The sequence below is a fragment of the Puntigrus tetrazona genome, chromosome 14 (genome assembly GCF_018831695.1).
Source record: "Puntigrus tetrazona isolate hp1 chromosome 14, ASM1883169v1, whole genome shotgun sequence".
Classification (NCBI taxonomy): Eukaryota; Metazoa; Chordata; class Actinopteri; order Cypriniformes; family Cyprinidae; genus Puntigrus; species Puntigrus tetrazona.
In genome coordinates this window covers 20,661,127-20,669,331 of record NC_056712.1, presented here as the reverse complement: position 1 = coordinate 20,669,331, position 8,205 = coordinate 20,661,127, and the positions used below count along the sequence as shown (strand labels likewise).

Sequence of the window (8,205 nt, the reverse complement as noted above, 5' to 3'; positions counted from 1 at the left end):
AGGCTCTTTATGTCTTTTTTCTTTTCTTTTATTAGAACGGCCTCTGAAGGTCATCTCAAGCATTAGAGAAGCACTGCGCTGTTCCACGTGTCTTTGGGGGCTTTGGGACCGGAGGAATAAAACATCTCATCTGGAGCCTTTGAAGCGCTTTGCAGCTGGTACGTCTGACTCATGTCTCTTCTGCCGCAAATCGACAGATCTTGTTTGGGTTTATACAAAAATCCAAAATTATACTGCTGTAGTCCCTAACCTAATGCTATGCCCGTCAGGTAGATGGTTAGATGTGAGCTGGATTTTAATTAGATTAATCTCTTAGATTGCAACAGGCGAAGATAAAAAGAACAAATTCATTCAGACTGGCTGCACAACACTGCTTTTTAACACCTCCCTCCCCTTTTGTTTTGTCAAAATAAGATAAGTTATATTAAAACAACTATACTTGAATTAAAGGTTTATTTAGTGAGCAAACATTTTTCAGTATATATGTCTTGAATTAATGTCACTGACATATTGCTTTGTCTTGTTTTTAGCATGGAGGTAAATAAAATTTTGTTAGATTTACGTGGATGTTTTACTATCATTATCACTATCAATATTTTTTTTGCAGTTTATATAATGTTCATAATGTGCTTTCATTTGTTTGAATTTTTAGTTTGTAATTTTTCTTAATTTTCTTTTAAATGTATATGTGTGTGTATATATATATATATATATATATATATATATATATATATATATATATATATATATATATATATATTTTTTTTTTTTTTTTAGTTAGTTTCAGTTAGTTTCAGTTATTTGTGAGTGTGTGTAATTGCAATTTTTTTCTCACTTTTGCATTGATTTAATCATTTTTAGATTTTTATTCTAATTATTTTTAATAATAGAAATCCATTTTATTTTTCTCAAATTCCATTGCATTTTATTTATTTTATTTTTCTGTAGAAAATTTCTGGACCCATTTTTAATGGTTAAATATTTGTTTTATTAACTAAAAAACATAAAAACGTCTAATTAATGAAAGTCATGAAAATTTCACATAATATTTTTATTTTTTAATAAAAAATGTATTTTATTTTTTCCCTTTGTTAATTATATTTTTCTAGCTATCAAATGAAGGCATGAAACATTAATTACATTTATCTTTCAATTATTAAAAATTTAAACAAATTTTATTTTTGGCAAACAAAGGAGATTTACTATTAAGATTAAAACATAGAAGAAATGTCATTATTCCTTAAATACATTTTGTAGTATTAGTAATAGTAGTAGTAGTATTTTGTACATTATACTGAACAGTAGTAATATATTTGTGGCACAGTTCAAGTTAAACCGCACTTTAATTTTGATGGGATGCTATGAATACTTTTCAATGTCTGTGTTTTGTGATATGATGCTAGTTTTACTCAAAGGTTAAAGTGATCACAAAGTGACTTTCAGAGCAGTTCTGGTGATGTTGTTCATGTATTTGTTTCTTCATTTAGTGAGATGACAGACACAGCTAACGTCACAGCGTGTGTGTGTGTGTGTGTAATAAATAAACATATAAAGATCCTCAAAACATACAAAACATTTTTGCTGCTTAATATTTACAGATGGTCAGCATTGCAATTAAATTAAGAGTACTGATATACTATAGATGAATTAATTCAAAATTTGACAAATTCCATGACATTTCAAGCAATATATTAAATTCTGTTATATATTTGTATATTGCATATTCGCTCACCTGCCTTGACTTGCATATGAACTTAAGTGACATCCCATTCCTAATCCATAGGCATCAATATGACATCGATCCACCCTTTGCAGCTATAACTGCTTCAACTTTTCTGGCAAGGCAGTCCACAAGGTTTAGGAGTGTGTTTATGGGGATTTTTGACCATTCTTCCAGAATCGCATTTGTGAGGTCACACACTGGTGTTGGGACGAGAAGGCCTGGCTCTCAGTCTCCGCTCTAATTCATCCCAAAGGTGTTCTATCGGCTTGAGGCCAGTCAGGTTCATCCACACCAGACTCTGTCATCCATGTCTTTATGGACCTTGCTTTGTGCACAGTCATGTTGGAAGGGGAAGGGGCCAGCTCCAAACTGTTCCCACAAAGTTGGGTCTTGGTATGCTGAAGAATTCAGAGTTCCTTTCACTGGAACTAAGGGTCCAACCCCAGCTCCTGAAAAACAACCCCACATCATAATCCCCCCTCCGCTAAACTTTACACTTGGCACAATGCAGTCAGACAAGTACCGTTCTCCTGGCAACTGCCAAACCCAGACTCGTCCATCAGATTGCCAGATGGAGAAGTGTGATTCGTTACTCCAGAGGATGCGTCTCCACAGCTGTACAGTCCAGCGGCGGCATGCTTTACACCACTGCATGCGACGCTTTGGTGCACTGTTCTTGAGCTAATCTCAAGGCCACATGAAGTTTGGAGGTCTGTAGCGATTGACTTCAGAAAGTTGGCGACCTCTTCGCACTGTGCACCCCAGCATCCGCTGACCCAGCTCCGTCAGTTTACGTGGACTACCACAGTTGCTGTCGTTCCCAGCCGTTTCCACATTTTTATTCACCTGGCTTTTTATACACCTGTGGCCAAGTGAGTGGAACACCTGATTGTGATTATTTGGAGTGAATACTTTTGGCAATATAGTGTATGAATGTGTGTGTGTGTGTGTGTGTGTGTTTATATGTATGTATGTATGTATATATATATATATATATATATATATATATATATATATACATATATATATATATATATACATATGTACGTATCATACACTATATTATATAAAAGTATTCATATCCAAATAATCATATAATCAGGTGTTCCACTCACTATATATATATATATATATATATATATATATATATATATATATATATATATATGCTGTATACACATATGTGTTTATGTACATTTTGTTTTAATGAATTTTTGTACAATTTTTCATTTATTATAAAAATACTGATTATGCAAATAAATTTCGCAGTGAATGCTCCACTGTTTGTCAAGGATGACCCCCCAACGTCCCCACTCACACCCCATTCTTCCCCACTGGCATGCACACAATTTACTCTCAACCACTTTAGAGCTTCTGAAAAATTATGTCCAATCGATCTTGTAGGAGAAGAGCAGTGGATGAAAGTTCAAACAGAGTAATGCACATACAGAAGACTGCATGCCAACGAGAGAGAGAGAGAGAGAGAGAGAGAGAGAGAGAGAGAGAGAGAGAGAGAGAGAGAGAGAAAGCAGGAAATATGCTGACGTGATTTTCTGTTCTATGTGATTGTCTCATCTTGTAAGTGACGTTATGGATTGACTATCGACATGCACTTGAAAGAGCCAGCACAACAAGGACACGGGCATTAGGACAGAAATGCTCATTTGAGTGCAGCGTTTTGGAACAAAGCGGTCGTGAGGAGAGACGAGCGTTGAAGGAAGGTTGCAGCATATCTGTAAAGGTTCTCGCAGGGGAACAGGAGGTTTTAAATTATGCAGGGCCAGCCAAATAGAGTCAGGATGTCACTCTGCAGTATATCTCTACGGGACAGGAAACACGGATAGACGGACCGCTCGGGGAAAAAAAAAAAACCAGAAGGGCCAATCCTGTCAGTGGCTTTGACACATTAGTGCCGTTTATAAAAGAAGTCGACTCTCAATACGGACACTGCTGAGGTCAGCGCTCCACCTCAGCTGCCCTGCAGGAGGGATTGTGCCGGGTCTGATGTCCACTGTTAGATGAGCGATTAATCTCTTTATATGGCCTAGTCCAATGCAACAGATCTGTTTAGTGTAAGCAGAACACATTTAGCGGTCTGTTTACTGAAGGTCAGCGCTCCGACTAATGGCAATCATTACAAGAGCCATAAAAATCAAAAGAGTAATTGCTTGTATGAGGATTCAGGTTAAGAGGAGCATCTCTTCAGTCAGCAATAAATGAAAAAAAAGGAGGTCGTATATTTTCAGTCTTGCCACAAATTGATGAAAATTCAATATCTGCATGTCTTGGATGATAGAAACCTAAGCAGTGAGTGTGTTCATATTTGGCTTTTATTATTCTGAGGATCCTTTAAGCAGTTCTTTTGCTCTTGTTCATTGTTCATGTAAATGATTAGATGGTCAGAATTGAGATTAAGAGGAAAAACAAGGGCGGAGTTCAAAATGAAAGCGAAATTGACCAGGTTTACCTAATAGTACGCATTTGTTTTTATTGTACAAGATTTATCACACAATAACATTAGTCCAAAGAAACAAATGTTCAGTTGCTCAGCCTCTAAAAGACTTTTTGGCCGATGTCCTCAAGCCTTTTGTTCTGTTACTTAAATTAAACGAATGGCCAGATAATTTAAATTCAAGTCTAATCAATTCAGTTTTGTGGTGTTTTAACACCCGTTATCTTTATCCAGTCAAATCCAGGTGCATAAAGTTACCAAAACCATTGAATATCTCGTTTGGTTCTCTTCCTGGCACATTACGGAGGTAAAATGGTTTGCAAATTCAATTTCATGTTGATTTTAAAGCTTGTTCAGACCAAGAAAGAAACAAACCGTGGACAAACCACTTTCATCAATGCGTGATGCAGTTATGTTATGCAGTTACAGTAAATGTTCACATATTTAAAATGCTATTTATTTCTGTGAATTGTCAGCATTGTTAATACCACGTTAGTGTCTTCAGTGTCACATGGTCTTTTATTTGTTGGACACCGACACTCATGTTGGTATTTGTGGTTTATTTCTGTGTAACAGTGTAAATATATTTACTTTAAAACTTTACGGTTACGCTTATTGCACTTATTAGCTTGCATATTACTAGAATTTTAGTCATTTATTAGTGCTAATTGAGCACATATCAATGTCTTTTTCTACATGATCTTATTCTGCATCCCTAATTCTACCAAACATATAAACTTAACAGCTACCTTAATAGCTATTAAAACTTTTAAATAGTTTTATAGCAAATGAACGATTTACTGAGTGAAAAATTGTAGTTAATAGTTAACAAGTGTTACCTATTCTGAAAAACCTTACTGATATAACTATATTGGCTGCTGAAAATGCATTTAATACACAATCTCATATTTAGGTTTACTTTGTGCCCAAGTAAGGTTTCCTCTGTATTGATTTACAGGAGCTTGAGGTATTTGTCCTGGAGTGATCTCCACACTTCTGCTCTGGGTTGTTGTTTTTTATGGGACGCTCTGAAATGGCTTTTTGATGGACAGCGCCGGTTTGCCTCCAGGTCTGCTGAATTGAATATATCCCCGTATACTCAGCATTCCAGTGTCTCTGTATCACCATGACAACTGCAATTGTCTGCTGTCACTCCCGGTCGCTTTTAACATCCCGTAGTATGATATTCAATATTTTATCACCTGTGACCTATTTTAATCTTTACTTGCGCGTGATTTTTAAAAATAAATTTGTTCATTCACTGGGGATAGAGGCATTGCCGAGCAAAGCCATTTGAAAGCCTCTCGTTAATAGTTAAAGTGCCGGTGCGCCCATCCCATCTGGGCCTGTGGCCGCTGACTGATCAATAAGCGATCTTGTGTCTCACTGACTCCAGATTGCTTTGCAGGCCCACCGCTTTAATTGAGCGTCTAACTTTCTGTGCTTTCCTCGCTGGTTGATCTGGCAGATGGTTTTTAAGAGTTCCTGCGTGGGTTAAGTGGGTGAACTGCAGTGCGTCCCGTGTGCCAGCTGCGGTGGATGCATCTGTGCTTGCTTGTAGAGGACTTCTCACACTCTCGTGGAATACTAGTTTTATTTGACTAAACGTTTTCAACTTATTCCTCTCTTTCCGCCTTCAAGTCTGTACAATTGTGGTGCTAAATGTACTTTTGAGGTACACTCTTCAGGATTAAATAAGATACAAAAGTGTATCATTTGAAAAGATACTGCCCTGTGGACTTTTTATCTTGTAAGTATAGGTTAGGTATAGGAAAATTAATGCCCAGAGTTGTCTAACCACTTTTTAAGTTGTGTTTCATCCATAAATATTTTATTTAAAACATCTTCACTGTTGAATTCCAATAATATTGCAATTAGATGTAATCAAATTAAAAATGATTACTCTAAACAAATCTATTGATGTACAGTACCATTCAAAAGTTTAAAGCTGATAAAGGGTTTTTTTGAAAGAGGTCTTCTATGCTCACCAAGCCTGCATTTATTTAACAATAAAATAACAAATTAGAATATACAGTATAATAATGCTATTAATAATAATAGAGTAAAAACTAATATGCGAAATATGTATTGTAAAAAAATCTATTTTAATATATTTCAAATTTTAAATAGCTGATTTTAAATGCTGCCTATTGGTGGGATTTGTGATTATTAATAAAAAAAAAAGAGAAACAAGATGTATCAAATGAAACAAATGTATCAAATTGTGCAAGAAATCTAAAGAACATACATAATTTTATTATTTAACACTTCTGAACTTGTGAGTCGAAACTCCTTTCTCTTCATATCATTTGAGCATGATAGTGATTGGATTGTGTGCCTGTGCTGGTGTTTTTGAAGCATTGCCTCATACCAGCTGTGTGTCTGTGTGTCTGTGTGTGTGTGTGTGTGTGTGTGTGTGTGTATCGCACCGAATCACTGCATTTTTGCTGACCATCTGCTTTATGGTGTGTCCTTCAGGGACAGCTCCTCTAAGTCCGAGTCAATTCAACATGCCATACACGAGTCAATATCTTCCCTCGCACTCTCAAAACACCTACCATGCTGTTTAAAAATGCAACGCTCTCTGAGGTACACAAACATCCGGCAAACATCAGACAATGTAATTGCACCCATTGATCAAGATTCTTATTGAAAGTTACAGCACAACTGTAGTTGATTGATTGTATGATTTTACCGATGTTTTTATTCTCTCCAGTATACAGTAGGTGTTACGGATGATCACGACCGTCATAGTGCAGGTAAACTGCTTCTGCATTGTTTTCATGTGTATTTGAGTGCAGCTGTGCAGGAAACCGAGCTTCAAGGTGACTTCTGTAGCTGCGCTGGAGCCAGAGCCACAGAATGTGTCTGAGACGGATCAGTTACAGGGTGACAAATTCAGCACTGAATCACAACTAGTCTGGACCTCTCACTGTCGCTTCCTCTCTCTCTTTCCCATTAGTTAGACGACAAATCATTGCTCATGTCATGTTTCTCATGTCAACCTCTATATCGTGTGATATTGATGTGGTATCAAATAATTGATGTGTGCAGAATCGGTTCAACTAAAGAATTTGATAGCAATGAATATTGAAGTCAGTATTTTTACTCTTTTTACTTATAATAGATCTTTTTAATAGATATCAACAAAAATATAATAAATGTTATCAAGTAAGGATGCATTAAATTTCTTTCTATCTATCTATCTGTCTGTCTATCTATCGTTCCATCGATCGTTCTGTCTATCTATCTATCTATATATCTTACGTTCTATCTATCTATCTATCTATCTATCTATCTATCTATCTATCTATACGTTCTATCTATCTATCTATCTATCTATCTATCTATCTATCTATCTATCTATCTATATATCTTACGTTCTATCTATCTATCTATCTATCTATCTATCTATCTATCTATCTATCTATACGTTCCATCGATCGTTCTGTATCTATCTATCTATCTATATATCTATCTACGTTTCTATCTATATATCTATCTATCTATCGTTCCATTGATCGTTTCTATCTATCTATCTATCTATATATCTTATCGTTCTATCTATCTATCTATCTCGTCTCCATTGATCGTTCTATCTATCTATCTATCTATCTATCTATCTATCTATCTATCTATCTATCTATCTATCTATCTATCTATCTATCTATCTATCTATCTATCTATCTGTGGTTCTATGTATCGTTTCTAATTGCAATTACAATTAAGAAAGCCACAATTATGTAATCTCTATATAATGATATAAATAATAATGTTATATTAAAGGTGCAGTGTGTAAATTTAGGCAGCATCTAGCAGTTGAGATTGTGATTTCAAAGGAATAACTGACAATTATTATTTTTGTCATAATCGTGCAGCCCTATATCATTCTATCTAACGTATTATTTGTCTGTTCCTTCATTCATTCATTGGAATATAGATTGAAGTGTAAATTACAGTGGCCGAGACAGCTTAGTGTGCTGCAACTTCTGAAAATACATGTGCATAGAACAGGAAATTAAGCGAATTA

The 8,205-nt window shown here is 35.4% G+C and overlaps 1 long non-coding RNA gene across 1 annotated transcript in view; it reads left to right on the top strand.

Moving 5' to 3' along the window:
• LOC122358121 overlaps positions 1-6,693 on the top strand; it is a 12,160-nt gene extending 5,467 nt beyond the window's left edge. The window contains exons 4-5 of the long non-coding RNA XR_006252578.1: positions 1-158; positions 6,654-6,693. The exon at positions 1-158 is cut by the window's left edge and continues 183 nt beyond it. This is a non-coding gene — a long non-coding RNA (uncharacterized LOC122358121). The remainder of the gene's footprint in view (positions 159-6,653) is intronic.
• The last annotated feature ends 1,512 nt before the right edge of the window (positions 6,694-8,205 follow it).